This window comes from Balaenoptera physalus, assembly GCF_965194825.1.
Source record: "Balaenoptera physalus genome assembly, chromosome: 5".
NCBI classification, from domain to species: domain Eukaryota; kingdom Metazoa; phylum Chordata; class Mammalia; order Artiodactyla; family Balaenopteridae; genus Balaenoptera; species Balaenoptera physalus.
In genome coordinates, this window is record NC_138884.1 from 1,123,952 (window position 1) to 1,149,128 (window position 25,177).

The 25,177-nt window shown below is 36.3% G+C and overlaps 2 long non-coding RNA genes across 2 annotated transcripts in view; one reads left to right on the forward strand and one right to left on the reverse strand.

Moving 5' to 3' along the window:
- Positions 1–382: 382 nt before the first annotated feature.
- The window catches only part of LOC309660834, a 71,254-nt gene continuing 46,459 nt past the window's right edge, over positions 383–25,177 (reverse strand). Inside the window, exons 3-4 of the long non-coding RNA XR_014263662.1 lie at positions 5,211–6,695; positions 383–4,769 (exon numbers count right to left, since the gene is read on the reverse strand). This is a non-coding gene — a long non-coding RNA (uncharacterized lncRNA). The remainder of the gene's footprint in view (positions 4,770–5,210; positions 6,696–25,177) is intronic.
- Positions 12,749–25,177, forward strand: part of LOC309660851 — a 67,918-nt gene continuing 55,489 nt past the window's right edge. Inside the window, exons 1-2 of the long non-coding RNA XR_014263679.1 lie at positions 12,749–16,921; positions 16,953–24,503. This is a non-coding gene — a long non-coding RNA (uncharacterized lncRNA). The remainder of the gene's footprint in view (positions 16,922–16,952; positions 24,504–25,177) is intronic.

Below are 25,177 nucleotides of genomic sequence, written 5' to 3' on the forward strand. Positions count from 1 at the left end.
GTGCACCTATTCCTTTCCAAAAGAAACATGAGAGGTGAATCGAAGGTCAGAAAACCAAAATATGCATGTACTTCTAATACAAATTGTAATCCATACAGACAAATTTACTGAGAAGTTTGTCTCCAGTTCGTTTCTGAAGCATTGTTATAAACAAAACCATTCTCAGTAAATGTAAAATCACATTATTGTTGAAATAATCAGGTAAAAAGGAAAAGAAATGGAAAGAATAGATTTTTTCTCAAAATATAATTCTTCAACCTCAACTCTGATACCCCTGATGAAAGATCATCTTAACTTGTTAAAATGAGACAGAATCTCGGAATTACCTCATACAAAATTACCCTCAAGGTCTCTTTGAACCTAACATAGTCTATACTATATATTTATGATTTCTTGACAAGGAATCATAGCTTGCAGACATATGACATCAGGTAGTATCAGGTAGTATCTTGTCCAGTTTTTTTTTCCTAAAAGACCATGAAATCTGACATTTCACTATTTAGAATCTTAGATTAAAAAAAATACTGTTGTCAATAAATTTTCTCATTGAGCATGTGTGTTGAGCTTGAGTTGGAAGGTGCTATGGTAGCTGAAAAGTCTACAGCTGCTCTTGCCCTGAACAAAGCTGGAGGTAACATGCTCCCTGATTTCAAATTACACTACATAGAAATAGTAATCAAAACAGTATGGTACTGGCACAAAAACAGACACATAGATCATTGGGACAGGACACTGTAGAGTTCAGATATAAACCCATACTTATGTGGTCAATTAATTTACCACAAAAGAGTCAAGAATATATAATGGTGAAAAAAAAAGTCTCTTCAATAAATGGTGTTGGGAAAACTGGACACCTACATACAAAAGAATGAAAGGAGACCACTTTCTTGCACCATATACAAAAATAAACTCAGAATACATTGAAGACTTAAATATAAGACCTAAAAGCATAAAAGTCCTGGAAGAAAACATAGGCAGTATGGTTTGGCATCAGTCCTAAAAGTATTTTAGTGTCTCTGTCTCTTCAGGCAATGGCAACAAAAGCCAAATTTAAAATATGGGACAACAAAAAAAGCTTTTGCACAGCGAAAGAAACCATCAACAAAACAAAAAGGTAACTTACTAAATGGGAGAACGTATCTGCAAATGATACGTCCAATAAGGAGCTAATATCCAAAATATATTTTAAAAACTTACATAACTCAATACCAAAAAAAAATTTAAAACACCAAACAATCCAATTTAAAATGGACAAATAACCAGAATAGACATTTTTCCAAGGAAGACATATGGATGGCCAACAGACCCATGAAAAAATGCTCAACATCACTAATCATCAGGGAAATGCAAATCCAAACCACAATGAGAGACCACCTCACACCTGTCAGAATGGGCATCATCAAAAAGAACACAAACAACAAATGCTGGTGAGGATGTGGAGAAAAGGGTACATTTGTGCACTATTGATGGGAATGTAAATTGTTACAGCCACTATGGAATACAATATGGAGATTCCTCAAAAAAATTAAAAATAGAACTAACACACAATCCACCAATCCCACTCTGGGTATTTATCCAAAGAAAATGAAAACACTGATTTGAAAAGATACATGCACCCTTATGTTCATTGCAACATTATTTACAATAGCCAAAATATAGAAGCAGCCTACATGCCCATTAATAGATGAATGAATAAGGAAGATATGGTTCATGTATATATGTATACATATTTGTAGGAATACTACTCAGCCATAAAAAAGAATGAAATCTTGCCATTTGCAACAATATGGATGGACGTAGAGGGTATTAATGTTTAGTGAAATAATTCAGGTAGAGAAAGGTAAATACCATATGATTTCATTTATATGTGGAATCTAAAAAACAAAACAAACAAATAAATAAAACAAAACATAATCAGACTCATAGATACAAAGAACAAAGTGGTTGTTACCAGAGGGGAGGGGCGTGGTGGGTTGGGAGAACTAGGTGAAGGGGATTAAGAAGTACAAACTTCCAGTAATAAAATAATCACAGGGATGTGATGTACAGCTAGGAAATATAGTCAATATCTCAATAACTTTGTATCGTGACAGATGGTTACTAGACCTATGGTTATCAATTCATAATGTATATAAATATCAAGTCACTATGTTGCAGGCCAGAAACTAATATAATGTTATATGTCAACTATACTTCAATAAAAAAAAAAATTAGTTTGCACCTGGAGAATCATAGAAAGATTCTGGGGATGATATACTACCATGACATAGTAAGTAGTATTAGGAATTCATTATAAGATAAAGCAGTAAAAACATTTAAAAAATTAGATTATTACATTTGTAATTTGAATTAATATAATAGAAAGCTAAAACTTTTCAGTACTCTTCAAATTCTATACGCTGATAAACTATATGTTTATATTTTAAAAAATTAATTTTTTGAAATGTCAGAGTAGTGTTAAAACATCCCCAATCCTCTGGACAGTCACCTTCTCTGCCAACTTTTCTGTAACCACCCCTCACCCTCCACCTCTCTCTTTCTTCCTTTCTTTCTCCCTCTCTGTTTTTCATTGTCTGTGCACACACACACACACACAAACACACACACACACACACACACACACACACACACACGAGGCTTGCATATGCAAAAATGGGTTTCCATTGTATTTAATGGAAAACCTTCTCACACCACATAGGGCTTCAGACACAATCCCTTGAGCAGCTTTGCATTAGACCTGGATCTTGGTGTCACATAGGTTCAACACTCTGCAAAACTTCCCCAGGCTGTGTGGTTCTTTAGTAATCCATTCTCTGCATAGTTGTCAAAGAGCCCAGGTGAAAGAATGCCATGGCAGCGTTCAGCTCTGGATTGTCCATAAAAATATTTGACCATGTGCAGAGTGCAGATGAAAGCAAGAAACCCTGGCAGCTATTGTAAAGCAAGTTGAAGTGAGGCAGATCATAACTTTTAAAGAGTCACTGGGACACAGCCTCGAAAAATGAGGCTTAAAAGTGGGTGGTTGGAAACCACAGCAGTTGCGGGACCTCTTCATTTAGCTTTAAGGGAACTTCATCTTTTTGAGCAAAGTCTTCAGGCTGTCTGGAATTCCTGAAAAGGAAAGTGTGCATGTGCTCTTCAGATGGTGGAGGGGATGCTAAGTAAAGAGTGTTTTATTTGTTCTCACATTTTATCATGAGGTGATGGTGTCATGTTTTTAAGTATATTTATGGATCTTAATTTTCAGTCATATTTCCTCCAAAACTAAAGGGCAAGAACAAATAGTCTAAGGCAAATATGTGTATAGATATGTAGAGAATGCATGTGTGCACGACAATATCTAATTCAGTGAAAAATATCGAGGAACTGGTTAGTCTATTTAAGTGAATATTTTAGATAATAAAATTGAGCCTCTTCACGTATGAAGAATTTTTGAAATGTTTTCCTTTTTATAAGCAAAGTGTTATATACATCACCACATTCAAAAGAAATTTTAATATAATTTAACCTTTTCTTAATGACAGATTGGTCTTAAAATCCATTTAGATGCCTACAACTATTTTTCCATGTACTTTATGTTTTCCACTGCATTCATAATTAATTAGCTTGCTGTAAAATCAACATCGTCGCTATTATCACTCTGCCTACTTCTGCCCAAGGTCACTGCCTCCTTCCTTTCAGCCCTCCTAGTAGTGTGTGCAATGATAAACGAGGTCATCTAGCTATTTCAAAGTGTCACTTAAGGAGACTTTCAAATCAAAAAACAAACAAAAATCAAAAAACGGGCTAGTTATCCCCAAAGCAGCTTCTCCCAACTTCCCAGCACATTGCCTATGACAACTCCAAAACGTATGAAACCCAGAATGAAAGAGATTCCAGGCACCCCGAGGCAGACTGGATGGAACTAAACACACACCTACCTAAAGGAAGGAGGGAAGACCCTTTAGCTACGTTCACAGCCCTGCTCACTGGATCAGTTACACAAGATACATACCAACAAGAAAACAAAGCAGTTGCCCTCCTATTGAATAGATGTCACAGTTTGCTTAGTTCAGAGTTCCCTTCGTGCTCTAATTAAACTTAATCCTACCCTCCACCCCAATACCCCAACACACACATACGCACACACACTCATTAATACCTTCTTCATTCTTTTAGAAATTAAAGCTTAAAGGAAACATCTAGGCAAGGAGAGAGTAAAATGCTTTGGAGGAAAAGGGATTGGGTGTTTGATGTCACTTTGGAAAACATAACCCCTCAGTTAAGGGTTGTAAACAGCAGGAAAAGGCTTAATAAATCCAAAAGTCTGGCGATTATAATTTTTATATATTCCATTGCTTTGCAACCTAATGGCTCTATGAAAGATAGATTTTAGTGCCCTGAGACCTGGGCTAGGAGCTGTGCACAATGACACAGGACAGCACTGGAAAAAAATGCATGTGACATCAGTGAAACGAGGGCACAGGCAGTCGACAAAGCTTGTCCGTGGAAAACACGAGTTCTAGAGAGATCTCTGCTCAGTCAAGTAAGAGTGAGAAAACACTTGCAAATCACTGCAGGGCAAGAAAAAGAGAACCACTTTCTGAAGGCTAAGCAGCTGAGAAGCCAGGAAAATTTCTAGGAAAATATGGCATTCTCAGGAAAACACAAAAAAGATGAACTTAAGGCCCACGAGAAACAGGTGTAAAAAAATTTTTAAATCCTTTTGTTTTAAAAAGATCGTGTATTTTGAAAGATCCTCGACCTATTAAAAGTGCCATGAGTGCTCGCTTCGGCAGCACACGTACTAAAATTGGAACGACACAGAGAAGACTAGCATGGCCCCTGCGCAAGGATGACGAGCAAATTCGGGAAGCGTTCCATATTTTTGAGACTCTGCCTGCTAATGCAGGGGACACGGGTTCGAGCCCTGGTCTGGGAGGATCCCACGTGCCGCGGAGCAACTGGGCCTGTGAGCCACAACTACTGAGCCCGCGCGTCTGGAGCCTGTGCTCCGCAACGAGAGAGGCCGCGATAGTGAGAGGCCCGCGCACCGCGATGAAGAGTGGCCCCCGCTCGCCGCAACTAGAGAAAGCCCTCGCACAGAAACGAAGACCCAACACAGCCAAAAAATAAATAAATAAATAAATAAAAATTAAAAAAAAAAAAGAAAGAAATCGTTTATCATTGAAAGCTCCTAAAATATATTTTAAAAGTGACATGGGTTAGACGAGAAAAGATCACAGTAGCATTAAAAAAGTGCATATTGAAGGTAATAAATGGTAACATTGACAAAGAATAAAAATAAAATCCTAATGTGAAGAGTAAGCTAGATACATCTCTGAATAACACAGAGGAAAAATGGCCCAAGGAAAGGAAAGCAGTAAGTAAAAATTCATAACTGAAAGACAGAAAATGACAACCAGAAATTAATAGAAGTTACTGTGGAAGAAAGCACAATACCTAAAGCAGAAGCAATAAGGAAAGATGTAGTGAAATAAAATGTTCCTATGCTAATAAATGGCCAACGTATAGATCAGAAAAGCTTAGTCATCTTCGAGCATAAGAATTATGGAGAGTTAAAGTATGTTTAGAAAAATGGTGTTAGAATGATAAAAAAATACTAAAAGCACTTGAACATTTTTTTTTATTTACTAAAAGTCAGGTTAGCCCTTATTTCTTCCAAATGGTAAATGGAAGAAAAATAAAAGTAAATTTCTAGAGTCTGAGGCAAAAAAAGTTATCCCCCAAACTGCATTTCCTGTCTAGTTGTCCTCTATGGGTGCAGACCACAAGAAAAAGAATAGTTGCAAATATGAAAAAACTCAGAAGACATAACGCTAACATGTATAGTTTGAAAAAAATAATAGAAAACAGTATCTTAATTAAAGAAAACTGTATCTTAATTAAAAACACAGTATCTTAACATCTAGAGATGATCAAACATAATTTTTAAACAGATGTGTCATCACATAAAAAGACTGACAGTAAATATTAAATATGTTTCAATGGCATATGTTCAAATTTGAAATATTTAAACTTTTTCTAAAAAGAAGATATATGACATAAATAATATTTTAATAATAATCTAGGTAGAAATCTCTAGATCGATGATCACAATTTCACGTGACCATGGGGCCTGGGATAGAAGGCAGATAAGGAAAGAGGCCCCGTCTTGATGGACAGAGAGTGGGGGAAGCCATGCTGAGCTGGGGACGTGTCTGCCAGCCAAAGGCAGCAGACGCTGCTAGAACCACTCACACCATTACCCCGCAATACAGGCAGGTCAACACATTTCAAGGGACGCCAGATATCTATATGCAACATTGCAATTTTTTAATATACAAAGACAATCCAACTATTGAAAAAAAGCACTGGAGGGTGCTAAACAAAATGCGTTTGAGATTTGAGCCAGGGCTAACCAGGTCTTAGCCTAGACATTCAAAAATACTGGAACATCTTAGAATTACAAAGGGAAATAAAGACCAGAGATGGTAGGTGGGAGGTTTGGAGGGCAGAAATGTCTTGCTTTCTGGGTTAAAGGGGGTCCAAAACAAATGTGTGATTGGAAAATTAGTATTATAGAGAGTCTAAATGTTTGGAGAAAAATATACCAACAAAATTTGTAACATTTAAATAATTGAGTAAGATAAAGCAAACAAACCATGGCTAGGCAGCAATGTCCAGCTGTGCTGATTGCAGAATTCAAAAGGACACTAAAATTTAAAAATAAAATAGTGGTTAATTCTTTTTATACAAATACTATAAAAAGAAGGCAGGAGAGGACAACAGTTCAGAAACTGTAATAAGTAGAGTGGCAAGATAAAATGCAGTAGGTAAATCCAAGTAAGTTACTTTATTTTGAAATATGATTTAGTTAACTTTAAAAATAGAATAACCCATTTGCAAAGTAGAAATAGAGACACAGAAGTAGAGAACAAACATATAGACACCAAGGGGTGGGGAGTGGGGTAAATTGGGAGATTGGGATTGACATGTATACACTAATACGTAGAAAATAGATAACTAATAAGAACCTGCTATATAAAAAATGAATAAATAAAATAAAATTTAAAAAAATAAAAAGTAAAAATAGAATAACATGATGTGGTACAACATAATTACCAATAAAAGGATAAATTAATAATTATTAATAAAAGGATAAATAATTAAGATACAAATTTTGTAATAACTTTTGAAAATACCTGTATAAATATAAGCATCTGAGTAAATGTTAGTCCATAAAGAACATATCAAGACATTTTTTTATAGCACAACTTGTACAGCCTGCACTTCCTACTATTAACGTAGTGTAATTGAGTCAAAGAAGCTACCAAAACTTCAAATGTAGGTTATTTAGAAAGTAACAATGCAAATGTGCTTATTAAACATATGGGGTGTGACAAAAGTTGTAGTCAGTGGCAACTGTATACCTTTAAATGCTTTCTTAATATTAACAGAAGGATGAAAATAAGTAACAAATGAAATTGACAGTCAAAGTAAGAAAGAAAACAAAAGTAGACTAAAGTGGTACAGATGAAGAAAGAAAAAACATGAAATTGAGATGTTAGAACAGATTTTTTAAAAAGCTGATTTTAAAAACCCATAAAACCTAAGGGCCAAGCAAATCAAATGATGAGAGGTACACACGAAATTTTGAATGAAATAATTAACAAATAGATATGGCTAAACATTTAAAAAATAATAGTATGTGCAATTCTGTGTTAATTCACTTGAAATTCTTGATGAAATGTATGTTTTACTAAGAACAGATAAATTACGAAATGGTTATGCTTTCCAGTAGTTGAACCTCTGGTTAATAAGAAAAAGTAAACCAGTTTTACAGACAGAACACAAGAGTAACACGTCAAGAAAGCTGCCCTCCTGCTCGGCCATTTTCCACACAGTGACCTTGGCCAGGTCAACTCATGCCATTGTCCTCCTCTTCTCCACCATTAATTGAGAACTTGGAAAGTGGTCACCGTTGGGGTCTCTCTAAGCATCAGAATTCCTTGCTTCTCCCACATGCTAATCTGCACACAGGCATGAGTATGTGAAAGGCTAGTAAAATATAAAAGTAAGCAAAACCTCAAAGCACCATAATTATATTGCAGATCGACCCTCTGCCTGATGCCGCTTTCATCCCTTCACCTGCTATATGTCCCTATTAGTTCAAACACCAGAGCTAAGGGGAGATATACAAACCAAAGAATTTAGTTCAATATTTCATTCATTCACTGTCTTGTCTTGGAATTCTTTCTTCTCTTCCTGTTTCTTAAAATATGTCTCTTTTCCCAAGTAACAAGTCATGCACTGTCTTTTCTTCTGGGGCTGGTTTCCAACACCGAAGTCTCCCTCCAACTCATACTTCAGGTTTGTGGCTTCTTTTTATATTGTTTTATGGAAAATGGCCAAAGTGAGCATCTGTGAGCCTTTCTTCCAAAACTTCTATGTCTCACGCTTTCCTTGAAATTTCTCTGTAGGTTTTCATATCATTTGACATCTCTTTTTTAGTGAGGGTGACACTCTAAATCTTTAGCCATGGCTCCAGTATTCATATAAATTTTACTCCACTCCTGCTGCCAATGTATCAAACTGGTCAGATTTTGAAATACCAGCTGGTTATAATTTGACTGTAATAGGCCCTATAAGTAAATCTGTTCATCATATTTTTTTCAAAATTATTATTCCAACTAATCACAGGCTATCACAATAGCCATGAAATAAACCAAACAAATAGCAGAATTCCCTGTCAGCATGCCTGTGGAGGACGGAGGGGGTAGGGGGAGAGAGCAGAAGAGGGTTCATTCAAATATATCAAGAACTTACATCTAACTAATTTACAGTTTTTACTCTTCCTAGGATTTCCCCCACTGCTAACAATTAACAATATGGTATAACCTAAGTGGTTGTGGTTCTCTTTCGTATCTACTGAGATTAAATTTTCCTTTACCCTGTAACCTTTACACATTTGTTTGCGTTCTGAGAGAAGCTATCTTATAACTGCATTGGGCTCTCAGATGTGACAAAACTATTCATCTGTCACCATGGGTGACATTGACTGGACACTCATGATATACTATTTTCTCTAATAAGTACTTTAATACCCTAAGCTTAAAGTTCAACACTACATCCATCACAGGAAACTAGGAAGAACATCAACTGACACAAGGTAGGCTCTCAATAAATAGTACTGAATGAATGCACGAATACATCATTTCATTAATCTTTACAACACAAAAAGAGTAAGTGCTGAAATCCTTATTCTCACACACAAGGAAACCAAGGCTTGGAGAGGGTGGGCTTCTTGCTTGCAGTCACTTTGCTACTAAGTGGCCAAGTTAGAATGTAAACCCAAGTCTGACTGAGTCCCATGCCCTCACTGTTTTACTGCCCTAAATCCACCACCAATGTATTAAAGTTCTTCACTTGCTTCAGTGGATGTGGGACAAGGTAGCACTTTACAGGCATCTCACTGCATATTCTAAGAATGTCCCAAAACTTCTGGAACAATCTTGGCTGTGTTTGAGCCAGAGAGTTATACGTGTCTGAGAAACAAAGAAGAGGGTCACAGAAAGGGTCATTACATACAGTTTGCACCCTTCAGACCATGGATTCTGACCATTATTTAACATTCATGAGTAGTAAATTCCCTGGACATTCTAAGGATTTTAGGTCATTTCCTGGGCCCTTGCTAAAAACCTTTATCTTTTACACTTAGAAAAGCAAATCTAAACATAAATGAAATTGATATTGTTATAGAAAACATTTGGTGTTTTAACGATCAATCATTATAAATGAAAAATCAAACATTAAAAGATTTTAAATGACTTAAAAATCAACTAGAGATTTGTCTGTTTCAGAGCACACACACGTACATAGAAAGAAAAATCCAGAAGTGAAAGGTAATATATGACTCGTGTGGCAGTACTCGGTCCTGATAGACCAGACCACAGCAAATAAAGTCCACCTGAGTATTCTTTCATTGTTAGAACTTATTCAAACACTATGGAACGAAATAATCAAGATGCAATCTAAGGTAAATCATTGCCTTTCTTCAGAATAAATGTTATGCATCCTTTCCATAGGCAGAAGCCAATTCTGTCTTAAGTACTACCCATGTTACTAAGGATTTTAAAAGGTCCCTCTTCATCTGATGAGAGATATTAGTCATTCATCATAACTCCACAGTATATCCAAAAATATTCCTGTGAAGAATCGTTGTTATATTGCTATTAATATTACAAATGTATAAGTAGCTTTTCATCCAAAAAGGTCAGATTATTCATATATATATATATATATATATATACATATATTATACAATTTATGGAAGCAAATCACGCCTTAGTATCATACATGTAGTAGTTTTGCCATTCTGCATTGATCATTTTTTTAATATGTCGTGTAATAGACATATTATCCTCCATTAAATAAGTTGGATTCCTAAAATAAAAACTTGAGTGTACATCAAAATTGCAAGTAAATATTTTTAAGTTACTCACAATCAAGATCTAAAACCAGGTGATTCATGATCCTAGTTGGATTTTCTCTTGTATAATTGATAGTGATGCCTCACTTACCTGGTTTATAATCTTGACACTCAACAAATTAATAAGTTATTGACAGATTTGCCCCACTTTTCATATATAAAAATATATGAATATATGTATATATTCATATATAAATATATATTTCATACATATAAATATAAAGATTGACAAAATCTAGAGTCAACTTCATTCAATGGGTGAATCAAAATTAAAATTAATAATTCTTTTCACTCACCTTTGCTTACCCTAAGAGCTACTCTGCACATACATCAAATTAGCAAGTACTGGCCCTCAGAGCTTTCCTTAGAGGCCAAGCAGGTCTGGGTCTTTCATTTTTGGCTCTTTGCTAACTAACCACCATAACCATGAAGTTTTAGAAAGACCACTCAGCCTATAACTGGGGAGAATTTGATGTCATCCACACCAGCAGACTCACATTTTACCCTGGGGACAGGACCCTGATGTGGCTTCACATGGTCGCCATCACAATCCTGCGTTTCTCTTGACCTCAGTCTCTGGAAGGGTCAATCCTGGCCAAGCCAGAACGGTCAGTGACCACTTTCTGGCTCTTTGTGTGTCACCAGGTAGAGTGTCCAGCATTCCATATTCTGAAAACTAGCAAATAAGGGTCAATACATTTCTATTCCTATGGAATGCCAGTTTCCATAGATAAATTTGTTAATGACTGCTAGAATTATTCATTATAATTTGGAGGTCTTTTAAGACCAGTTAGACTTCACATTTATCTGTTTAAGTTCAAGCACTGGAAAGAATGAACTATTACCTAAAGAAGGACACCTCACATGACAGACAGAATCTCTGGGGTTGAGCAGATGTCACCTCAATCCCTAATTCCGCTTCTCGTTGGCCATTCACTAGCCATTTGCCCTAGAGGTGACCACTGGAGCCTCAGTCTCTCATCTCTAAAATGGGGCAGTGCTAGTCCCAAGTGCAACCCCTACTTCATGAGGTTATTTGTGGGGATTAAATGAAAAAATGGAACCAAAGAAAGAACGTAGCAGGTACCTGGCACATAGGAATGGCTCAATACATGCTGTCTATTATTTTTATTTCTCCCAACACAAATACAAAAATTGCCTTGATTTCAACAAATATTTATTGAGTATCACTATGTGCCAGACATCATTCCAAGCCTGTGATACATCAGTATACACAACAGACAAAGATCCCCGCCCTTCCTGGTGGGGGGAAACCAAAAATATACAATGAACGTGATATATGAACAAAACTATGGAGATTTAGAAGGTGAATAACACAATGAAAAAGAAAGAAAACAGGAGTAAGGGTGACTAGGAGTAGTTGGTGGGGCTGATTGTAGGGTGGTCGGGGGAGCCTATAAAATAAGATTTGGTTTTCTGAGTTTCTCAGTTTAAGAATTATTAAAATTGTACTATTTTTCCTTGTAAACTGCATGCATTTAACTAAAAACTCACTGGTCAGAGTTACTCAGCAGCATATATTTTTCAAAATCAGAAGCCTCCCCATATGCCATCAACCCTCCTTAAAACTTGCTGAGGTGACAATTGCAGAATCAATTGTTGACAACAGGTTGCACAGTCATGTCTAATGTTATGTATAGGTCAATGTTGTCACAGAAAGCCTCACTCTGATTTTATCATGACTTTTCACACATATTTCTCCTTTCCCAAACTAAAGCTGTTTTCTATCAGAGTTGTGAGAGCTCTGAGATATTCACCTGGCAAACAAAGCCCTTCTGCTTTCAAAAAAGAAAAAATTACCCCCTGTGTTCCAAAAAGTCTATGAAAGTCTACATGTTAAACCAATAAAATACAGGCAGTAGCATATGGAACATTTTTCCAATTATTTTCTTTCTAAAAAATTACTTTCTGCAGGTTAAATCTCAGGTGTTTTAGATATTGCAGATTCGATAGCTCTTTAAACTTTTAATTGGTTCACAGCCTTGTTGTGGAATAAATAACAAACTTGAGAAAGACTGACACTTTTTTTTTTTTTTTTTTTTTACTTATTTCTTTATTTATTTATTTTTGGCTGTGTTGGGTCTTCTGTGTGAGTTGGGTTTCTGCGCAAGGGCTTTCTCTAGTTGCGGCGGCTTTCTCTAGTTGCGGTGAGTGGGGGCCACTCTTCATCGCCATGCGCGGGCCTCTCACTGTCGCAGTCTCTCTTGTTGCGGAGCACAAGCTCCGGACGCACAGGCTCAGTAGTTGTGGCTCACGGGCTTAGTTGCTCCGCGGCATGTGGGATCTTCCCAGACCAGGGCTCGAACCCGTGTCCCCCGCATTGGCAGGCAGATTCTCAACAACTGCGCCACCAGGGAAGCCCCGACACTTTTTAAAATATCTTTTTTGGAGGGAGGAGGAGGATTCCTTAGGTAATAGAAGTTACTCCATTAGATTCTGAACACAAACAAGTCACAGAGTCTGAGTATTATTTTGAAAATGGATATATGTTTCAGTTGAACCTACAGAAATGTTGAGAACTATACAATTTACATTTTTAGAAGAAAAAAAAATGCATGGATCTATTCTGTTTTTCTTCTTTTTTGTTTAATTACTTACCTCTTACTTTGTCTCCTACTGAAAGGCCTCGTGTTTCTGAGGAATAAAATTTAAACAACTTTCCACTGGAAACGCTACCTTCTCTCATCAAAGCAAATATCTTGGAAGCCTGATCCTCAGAGAATACCCTCTAGCAATTACTTCATTTTAAAATCGTTTTTAATTAAATGCCTGACTTGTATTTTTGTTTTATTTCATTAGTAATATGAATACAATTCATTTTCTGTGGAATTATTTAAGTGTGAAAGAAAATGTGACTATCCCAACACACACTGAATTTCCATTGACACACTTCCCTGTGAATGTGATGTTTGATCCGGAAATAGTAATCAAAGGTTTTATTCATTTGCATAAGCTCTGAAATTTTGAATTTTCACAACATATATTTACTAAGAATGAGTATTCTGGAAAAATAGTTCTTCAGTTTTTTATACCACAATCTCCAGCAACTTTTCCAATTACTTTTTAATCTTCTTCTTGCTTGCACCCTCCTTTTCTCCTCAACCCAAATATAGAGCACAACTTAGAAGAAATATAAGCATGCATATGTATACACACACACACACACACACACACACACACACACAAACACCCCTACCTTGATTTCCTGACTGACGATTTTGGAGAAGGCAGTGATATGTAAAAAAAAAAATGAGAGAAATATATGTCTGACTCTTGAAAATATGCATTAGGAAGAATGGTTGGATACATGTTAGCCAAAGGAAAAAAATAAACGTAATGCGAGGAGGTTCGGTTAATGGATCTGACCGCCACCAAAGTGTGCTTGAAGTTTCCATAGCTCTGGTGTTTGCAACCTTTTAGGGATTTGCTCTGATTCTCTAGAGACCTACAAATATCAATTTAAGAATCAGTGTTCCTAAACATTCCACGCAGCCAATAAGGTCAGAAATATCGGGATAAGCTTCTAGAAACAAGGTATCCAACCCAAATTCCACTAATCTCTAAAGAGATCATTGGTTAAATTTTAACTCCAGGATTTACGAGTAGATTCTATTTTTTTTTAAAAAATACACCTCTGCAGTAACCAATAGTTGGCCGCTATGAATGAGTCTTTTCAAAACAATGCATTATTTAGAAAGTCAGATGGGTGGCTGGAAGGTTCGTCAGAAGCAGCTGGTCACATGTAACAACGTTTGCAAACTTGACACACATGTAAATGCAAGTTCCTCAACTGTACAGAGGGACCAGATCATTAGGGTAGATATCATTAGGGCAGGGAAAGGTGTTCCCTTTCCTTGTCTCAGGACAGGCCAGACACGCTGCGCTCATTCCCCCAAAGCAGTATTATTCCCTAAAATAATGATTCTCAAGGAATTTTATTAGAGAATTCCAAAAATGCGGAGCCAGCCTATCTCTATTTTAATCACAAATCCCTAGCCTGTAGAGAAATTCTCATGAAGTTATATGGGATAAAACGATAACATTTTTTATAGGTATGTTCTCACATTCACACATAAAGCTGTCCAAAAGCCTAATGTGGTTCAGTTTCCACAGTGCAGAATCTGTTAAATGGATCTGCCTATGTTTTCCAACTCACAGCATCCTGCAGTGCGAAGTATCTAATATAAACACTCCCCACTGAGACTCCTCATAAACCCTGGATTTTTTTTCTTCCTTGAAGTCAGCTGGTGAATTTAGATGGCCTAAATGCTAAAAATAAACTTGGTTTTTCATTCTTTACTGACATAATCCAACCCCGCACAGAGAGTTTAATAACGATTATCCTCTTTACAATCTTCCCCAAAAGACTAATGCAACGTTCATGTAAAAAGTCCAGAGAGAGGAGGGCAGAACAATGATTTGGCAACCTCAGATATCAACTTCAAGAAATGAGTGCATTTTCTCGTTACAATTTTTATAGTTGTTGTTTTAACTTTAATGCTTACTGAAATAAGCATATATACAAAGAATGCAAGTCTTAAATGTATAGTTTGATGGATTTTTACAAGGTCATCACACACATACCCACCACCAGATCAAGAGGAAGAACATCGCCAGTGCCCCAGAGTACCTCTTATGCCACCATGGAATCATTGTCTCATACCCAAAGTAACTGCCATATTTACCTCTGTCACCACAGATTAGTTCTGCCTGTTTTTGAAGTTTATATGAATGATGTCACACACTTTGTACTGTTAAGTATTTAGCTTTTTTCCTTGCTATTCTCTCTGTGAGATTCATCCACGTTATACAAAACAGTAGTTTGCTCTTTTGTTATTGTATAGTTTTGTGTTACATAAGTAGTTTTAACCATGGATTCAGTTTCTTTAAAAATACAGGAGCATTGAGATTTTATGTTTTGTGTCAATTTTTGAAAGTTGTGTATTTCAAGATTTGCCCACTTCAACTTAATGACACTTGCTTATTACCTTTTCCAGTCTATGAATCTATAATAATATATTTTTGTTCCTTATACTAGCATTGTATGTTTGTTTCCTGCCCTTTGTTTTTTATGACTTGTATTGCTAGAGTGTTCATCAATTTTATAACTCTTTCCAAATAATCAAATTTTGATTTGTTGGTTTTTTTCTATTTGTTTCACTAGGGGTTTTATTGGTTTCTGCTCTTTTATATTTCTTTTCTCTTAGGATTTTTAGCTTTAACTTGCTATGGTTTCTGTTGGACCTTGAGAAGGCTGCTTGGATAATTGTTTTCTAGAATTACTTCTTTATTAATGTATGGTTTAATTCTGTGGTTTTCTTCTCAGCTTTTGTTTAGCTGCATACCACAAGTTTTAATATTTTTAACTAAATGAAAATCATATATTTCCTGACTGCTATTGTGATTCACCTTTGACCAAGGTATAATTTAGAAAAGTACATTTTTATTTTCAACCATTTTTACAGATTATCTACTTTTACTTTTGCAGTTGATTTTGAGGTTAATTCTTCTGGGGCCAGAGAATATGCTATGAATATTTTCAAAATTTTGAATTTTGTGATGATTTGCTTTGTGGTACAGCATATGTTCTCTTTCAGCTAACACCAGTGGGAGACAATTCTCTGTGCTTCTGCAAGTCCTCGGGGCAGAAGTCCTGACTCTCCTTAGTCTGGACTGTACTTTGAAGAATGTCTGTGCAGAGATCAACTTTGGAAGATGAGATAGTATCTCCCTCCAGAACAAAAGGCAGGTTTTCCTGCACACTGGGAAGACTGTCTCTCTCTGGAACAGCAGGCAGGCATGTTTACTATCCAGTGTAAAAAGCTCAAGTTTCTAAGCCCTTTCTCTTCTCCTGTAACACAACTCACGGCATGTGCAGATATTACCTGGCTTTCCTGTCATCCTGTATGAATTGTAGCTTAGGGACCTGGCACAAAATACACTGATGTGTGTGCAGCTTGCTGTTATGTGAGTAACAAAACCCACTGTTTCTGGTTCAAGAAGAATCTCACATCTTCTGCAGGCCTTCATGAATCATAGCACACTAACATTTTAGGTTAAAAAAATGGATAAAATTGAGATGAAGTCAGCAAGACAGTAGAAGAGGAACTCCTAGAACTTCCTTCTGCCAGGAGACACTGGCTCAAAAACAACACAGACCTATTCCCTTCATGAGAGATCCAAGAACTAGTTAAGAGACTCCTGTACCCCCAGGTAAGTGCAAAACCAGCCACAGCAAAGCTGCTAGGAAGATTCACTCACCTGCTGTAGCCCCACCCCCCAGCTCAGTGTGACATAATTGAGAGAAAACTCCCAGCCCCCAGCTTCTTTCTGGGGAGAAAAAGAGAAAGCTGAAACATATGTCCAACATTTTGAGGGGCGCTGTCCAAGGGACTGGTTTCTGTCTTCCCTGTCTTCCCTGTCTTCCCTGTCTTCCCTGTCTTCTCTGTCTTCCCTGGAGTGCTAATGGGACCCGACACACTCTGGGTGCAGGGGTGGGTCCTCCTCCAGAGGACCCACAATATAGCAGAGAGAAGCCAGTACAGCTCAGGAGACAAAACGGCAATAGTTAAGTCCTTCATTATCAAAAACTATTCTAAATGTAAATGGTTAAACTCCCCAATCAAAAGACATAGCATGGTTGAGTGGATTAGAAACAACAGCAATGAGATACAAACATATGTTGTCTACAAGAAATGCACTTTAGATTGAAGAGCAAACATAGGCTGAAAGTGAAAAGATGGAAAAAGATATTCCATGAAAATGCTACGTGGTAACCAACAGAAAGTATGGATGACCATAATCATATCAGACAAAACAGATGTTAAGCCAAAAACTGTCACAAGAGATAAAGATGGTAATTATATAATTATAAAATGGCAAATTCAGCAGGAAGAGCTATCTTTTATAAATATATATTCAGCCAACATCAAGGTCCCAATATATGAAGCAAACATTGACATAACCGAAAGGAGAAATAGACTGTAAAACAGTAAGAGAAGGAAATTTCAATACTTCACTTTCAATAGTGGATAAAAAATCCAGAAAGATGATCAATAAGGGAACAGGAACTTGAATGACACTATAGATCATACGCATTTAATAGATATATACAGAACATCCCCAACAGCAGCAGAAGATGCTTTCTTCTCAAGCATGCACAGAAGTATCTCCAGGATAGATCACACGTCAGTCACAAAACAAGTCTTAACAAATTTAAGAATGTTTAAATCATACAAAGTATCTTTTCTGACCACAGTGGAAGAAAAGTAGAAATCAACAGAAACAGGAAAACTGGAAAATTAACAAATGGTGGAAATTAAACACAACTCTTGAACAACAAATGGATCAAAGAATAAATCATCCAGTAAATTGGAAAATAAGTTGAGACAACCAAAAAAGAAAAAATAAAATACCAAAATTTATGGGATACAGCAAAATAATATTAAGAGGGAAGTTTATACTGATGAACATGTACATTAAAAAAGAATTATCTCAGGCTTCCCTGGTGGCGCAGTGTTTAAGAATCCACCTGCCAGTGCAGGGGACACGGGTTCAAGCCCTGGTCTGGGAAGATCCCACATGCCGCAGAGCAACTAAGCCTGTGCGACACAACTACTGAGCCTGCACTCTAGAGCCCGTGAGTCACAACTACTGAGCCTGCGTGCTGCAACTACTGAAGCCTGCGTGCCTAGAGCCGGTGCTCCACAACAAGAGAAGCCACCTCAATGAGAAGCCTGTGCACCACAACGAACAGTAGCCCCCGCTCAACGCAACTAGAGAAAGCCCGTGCGCAGCAACGAATATCCAGTGCAGCTAAAAATAAAAATAAATAAATTTATAAAAAAAAAAAAGAATTATCGCAAAAAAAGAGAACAACCTAGTTTTAAAGAAGAACAAATAAGGAAAAAGCAGAATAAAGAATATAATAAATATTAGAGCAGAAGTAAATAAAATCAAGAATAAAAAAAATCAAAATTGAGTTAGTTTTTTGAAAACATCACAAGATTGTCAAACTTTTAGCTAGACTAAGGAAAAGAGAGAAAAGACTCAAACAAGATGAGAAATGAAAGAAGAGACAATAACTTACACCACAGAAATAAAAAAAGATTGCATGTCACAAAATGTTTCACCTAGAAGAAATATAAATTCCTAAAAATATGCAACCTACCAAGACTGAATCATGACGAAAGAGAAAATATGAATAGACCTATAACTAGCATGGTGATTGAATCAGTTATCAAAAACCTCCCAAAAACAAAAACAAAAAAGCCCCAGACTAGTTGGATTCACTGGAGAATTCTACTAAACATTTAAAGATTTAATGCCAATCCTTCTAAAACTCTTCCAAAATATTGAGGAGGAGATCATTTCCAAACTCACTTTATAAGGCCACACTTACCCTAATATCAAAGCAAGTGAAGGGCACTACAAGAAAAAAAAATAAAACTACAGGGAAGTATTACTGATGAATATAGATGCAAAAATCCTCAACAAAATAATAGCAATATGAATTCAACAGCACATTAGAAATATCAGACACCAAGACCAATGGGGATTTATTGTGGGGATAAAAAAAATTGTTCAATATCTGAAAATCAATGTGATGCACCACATTACCAGAAAAAAGGATAAAAATCACATGATCATCTCAATAGAACAGAAAAAGCATTTGACAAAATTCAACACCTTTCATGATAAAAACATTTAACAAACTAGAAATAGAAGGAAATTACCTCTCTAATAAAAGCCCAGAGATAAACCCACTCAGCTATGGTCAACTAACCTATGACAAAGGAGGCAGGAATATACAATGGAGAAAAGACAGCTTCTTCAATAAGTGGTGCTGGGAAAACTGGACAGCTACATGTAAAAGAATGAAATTAGAACAATCCTTAACACCACACACACACACACACACACACACACACACACACACACACCCACACAGTGGATTAAAGACCCAAATGTAAGACAGGACACTATAAAACTCTTAGAAGAAAACATAGGAAGAACACTCTTTGACATAAATCACAGCAAGATCTTTTTTGACCCACCTCCTAGAGTAATGGTAATAAAAACAAAAACAAACAAATGGGACCTAATGAAACTTAAAAGCTTTTGCACAGCAAAGGAAACCATAAACAAGATGAAAAGACAACCCTCAGAATGGCAGAAAATATTTGCAAACAAATCAATGGACAAAGGATTAATCTCCAAAATATACAAACAGCTAATGCAGCTCTATATCAAAAAAGCAAACAACCCAATCAAAAAATGGGTGGAAGACCTAAATAGACATTTCTGAAAAGAAGACATACAGATGACCAAGAGGCACATGAAAAGCTTCTCAACATCACTAATTATTAGAGAAATGCAAATGAAAACTACAATGAGGTATCACCTCACACCAGTCAGAATGGCCATCATCAAAAAAATCTATAGACAATAAATGCTGGAGAGGATGTAGAGAAAAGGGAACTCTCTTGCACTGCTGGTGGGTATAGATACTGATACAGCCACTGTGGAGAACAGTATGGAGGTTTCTTAAAAAACTAAACATAAAATTACCATATGACCCAGCAATCCCACTACTGGGCATATACCCAAAGAAAACCATAATTCAAAAAGACACATGCACCCCAATGTTCATTGCAGCACTATTCACAATAGCCAGGTCATGGAAGCAACCTAAATGCCCACTGAGAGAGGAATAAATAAAGAAGATGTGGTACATATATACAATAGGATATTACTCAGCCATAAAAAGGAACAAAATTGGGTCATTTGTAGAGACATGGATGGACATAAAGACTGTCATACAGAGTGAAGTAAGCCAGAAAGAGAAAAACAAATATATATTAACGCATATATGTGGAATCTAGAAAAATGGTACAGATGAACCAGTTTGCCAGGCAGAAATAGAGACACAGAAGTAGAGAACAAACGTATGGACACCAAGTGGGGAAAGGGGGTGGTGGGATGAACTGGGAGATTGAGATTGACATATATACACTAATATGTATAAAATAGATAACTAATAAGAACCTGCTGTATAGCACAGGGTACTCTACTTCACTTGGCTGTACAGTAGAAACTAACACAACATTGTATAATAACTATACCCCAGTAAAAATTTTAAAAATTAAAGCTCACAACTGCCATTGTACTTAATGGTGAAAAACTGAAAGCTTTTCCTCTAAGATCAGGAATAAGACAACATAGTACTGGAAGTCCTAGACAGAGCAATTTGACAAGAAAAAGAAATAAAAGTCCTCCATATTGAAAAGGAAGAAGTAAAATTATCTCTCTTTGCTGATGACATAAATGTTTTATGTAGAAAACCCTAAAGATTTCATTAAAAAAAAAAAAAGTTAGAACTAGAGACTTCCCTGGTGGTCCAGTGGTTAAGACTTTGCGCTCCCAATGCAGGGGGCCTAGGTTTGATCCCTGGCCAGGGAACTAGATCCCACATGCCACAACTAAGAGCCTGCATGTGACGATGAAGATACCGTGTGCCACACTAAAAAGAAAAAAAAAAAAGATCCTGCATGCAGCAACTAAAAAGATCCTGCACACCACAACGAAGACCCTGAAGGTGGCAACAAAGATCCTGCATGCCACAACTAAGACCCAGCGCGCCACAGCTAAGACTCAGCACAGCCAAATAAATAAATAAATAAATATTTTTTAAAAAATTTTTTTAAAAACTGTTAAACCTAATAAACTGATTCAGCAAAGTTGCAGGACACAAAATCAACAAAGAAAATTTAGTGGCATTTCTGTCACCAACAATCCCATTTACAATAGCATCAAAAAGAATAAAATATTTAGGAATAGACTTAATGAAGGAGAAAGACTTATACACTGAAAACTATAAAACATTACAGAAAGAAATAAAGCATGACTAAATGGAAAGACATCTTGTGTTCATAGATTGGAAGACTTAATTTTGTCAAAGTGTCCACATCACTTAAAGTGATCTTAACTTCAAAGTAATTCCAATCAAAATCCCAACAGCATTTTTTGCAGAAATAGAAAAATAAACCCTAAGATTCATATGAACTACTAAATAACCCTGAGTAGCCAAAATAACCTTTTGAAAGATGAACAAAGCTGGAGGCCTTACACTTTCTAACTTTGAAATATATTGTATACCTATAGTAATCAAAACAGTATAGTACTTGTATAAAAGAGAGTAGAGAGCCCAGAAATAAACAGACACATATACAGTTAGATAATCTTCAACAGGGTGCCAACTATACAATAAAGAATAATCTCTTCAACAAACAGTTCTGGGACTACTGGGTATCAACATGCAAAAGAATAAAGCTGGACCCTTCTCCTAAACCACACACAAAAAAATCAACTCAAAATGAACTAAAGACTTAAATGTAAGAACCAAAACTCCTTAGAAGAAAAACATAGGAGAAATGCTTCACAACATTACTCTTGGCAATCATTTCTTTCTGCATTTTCCCACTAATACGAGGTATCTAAAATAGCCAAAATCTTAGAAGCAGAAGGTAGCATGATAGTGGCCAGAGGCTGGGGACAGGGGGAAATTAGATCAAGTATGTTAGTCATTCTGTCTCCTATATCTCTATTGATTTTTTTGCCTTTTGTTCTAACAGTTACTAAGATGATCTACCTATGATATCGATTTTTTAAAATTTCTCCTTTTATTTCAGTCACATTTTGCATTTCATATTTTGAGGCAATGTCAATAGTTACATATCATCTTATTACTGCTCTGTCTTCCTGTAAAACTGACCTTTTATTATTATAAAATGTTGCCCTTTATATTCTGTAACACTTATGTCTTTGAGTCTGTAACACTTTGTATGAGCTTAGTTACACTAATTTTCCTGTAGACTGAGAATCAGCAAAGCATGACCTAAGGGTGAAGCCTAGCACACAGCCTGCTTTACAGTCTGTGAGCAAACACTGATCTTTAAATTCTTAAAGGGATACGACAACAACAATAGCAAAAGACTCATATGTGACAGAGACCATATTTGTCCCACAAAGCCTAAAATGTTTATAATCTGGATCAACCGCTGCTTAGATGATATTTGCATAGCACATCTTGTTCTATGACTTTACTTTTAACTTTTCTATGCCCTTATGGATTAAGTATGCATTTTTTACTTTCAATCCAGTATGGTAAGCATCGTCTTTAATTGATATATTCAAATTATTTATCTTTAATGTAAATATTTATAGATTTTACATACATTATCTAAGTATCTTTCAAATTGTCCCATCTACTCTTTGATCCATTTTTCAACTTGATTATCTTCTATGAGAGGAATCACGTTTTAGTATTAAATTTTCCCCTCTACTAACATGTTATCATTACATGTCTTTATTTTATTTTATTTTTTTAGTTGTTAGCCTGGATATTATAATTTGCATGATTAACATACTGAGTCTATTTTAACTTAGTACTCTTATCCATTCCCAGACAATGCTCATGCTTTGGATTCCTCTGCTCAGGCTGCCATAACACAAGACCACAGACTGGGTGGCTTAAACAACAGAAATGGGTTTTCCCACAGTTCTGGAGATGGGATGTCCAAGGCCAAGGCACCAGCGGGGTTGGCACCTCTGATGAGGTTTCTCACCTTTTTCCTCTGCATCCTCACATGGCCTTTCCTCTGTGTGTACGTGGAGAGACAGAAAGCCCTGGTGTCCTTTCCTCTTTTTACAGGGATACCTGTCCTATCAAATTAGGGCTCCACACTTATGACCTCATTTAAGTTTATCTCCTTAAAGGCCCTATTTCCAAATAGTTACATTGGGGTTTAGGACTTCAACATATGAATTTTGAGGGGGACACAATTTAGTCCATAACAGACTCTATAACACTTTAACTACAATTACTCTTCCTCTCAAACTTGTGCTAATTTGCCATATATTTTAATCCAGCCCCACACAACATTAGTATTTACTTGTTAATAGATGATATTCAGTCATAATTATTCCCTAATATTTACCCTTTCCTTTACTTTTATTCCTTCTTGTGTTTCATTCAGGCTTCCATATACAATTCTTATTCTTCTGTGCAAAATATCCCTTTAGTATTTCTTTTAGTGACTGTTGGCTCACACAAAAGTATCTGATATTATTCACAACAGCCAAGATTTGGAAACAATCTAATTGTCTATCAGTTGAGAAATGGATAAAGAAAATGTGGTGTATATATACAATGGAATATTATTCAGCTTTAAAAAAAGAAGAAATCCTGCCATATGTACTTATGTGACATGGATGAGGCCGGAAGCAGTCTTGAGTGAAATAAGCCAGTCACAGGGCAAATATGGTGTAATTCCACAGATACAAGGCATTTATAGAGGCAGAGGGTATGATGGTGGTTTGCAGGGGACAGGGAGGGGGATTTGGGGAGTTACTGTTGAAACAGTCTGCAACTTTAGTAATGCAGGATGAATAAGTTCTAGACATCTTCTGTACAAGATGGTAGCTATAGTCAACAATACTGTATTGTCAACTTAGATATTTGTTCACTTGTTAAGAAGATAGAGCTCATGCTAAGTGTTCTTACCACTCATTTAATTAATTAATTTTTAAAATATCTGATAAATGAAAATATTTTAATTTTACCTCTTTTGGGGTTTGGGTGGATAACACAAACAGCAAGAATAAAGAAGAGTTCTACCTTAGTATTGTTTAAAAAATCAACACATTTGAGTCTTCAAATTTCTTTTTTTTTTTAATTGAAGTGGAGTTGATTTACAATGCTATGTTAGTTTCAAGTGTACAACCAAGTGATTCAGTTATACATACATTTTTTTTCAGATTCTTTTTCATTATAGGTTATTACAAAATACTGAGTAGGGTTCCCTGTGCTATATAGTAGGTCCTTGTTGTTTACCTGTTTTATATATAGCAGTGTGTATATGTTATTCCCAAACTCCGAATTTATCCCCACCCCCTTTCCCCTTTGGTAACTGTAAGTCAGAATGGCCATCATCAAAAAGTCTACAAATAAGTGTTAGAGAGGGTGTGGAGACAAAGAAACGCTCCTACACCATTGGTAGGAATGTAAATTGGTGCAGCCACTATGGAGAACAGTACAGAGGTTCCTTAAAGAACTAAGAATAGAATTACCATATGACCCAGCAATCCCACTATTGGGCATATACCCAGAGACAACCATAATTCAAAAAGACACATGCACCCTAGTGTTCACTGCAACACCATTTACAATAGCCAGGTCATGGAAGCAATCTAAACGTCCACCGACAGACGAATGGATAAAGAAGATGTAGTACATACATACAATGGAATATTACTCAGCCATAAAAGGGAACAAAATTGGGTCATTTATAGAGACATGTATGGATCTAGAGACTGTCATACAGAGTGAAGTAAGTCAGAAAGAGAAAAACAAATATCTTATATTAACACATATATGTGGAACCTAGAAAAATGGTACAGAGGAACCGGTTTGCAGGGCAGAAATTGAGACACAGATGTAGGGAACAAACGTATGGACACCAAGGGGGGAAAGCGGCGAGGGGTGGTGGTGGTGGGATGAACTGGGAGATTGGGATTGACATGTGTACACTGATATGTATAAAATGGATAACTAATAAGAAAAGAAAGAAAGAAAGAAGGAGAGAAAGAAAGAAAGAAAGAAAGAAAGAAAGAAAGAAAGAAAGA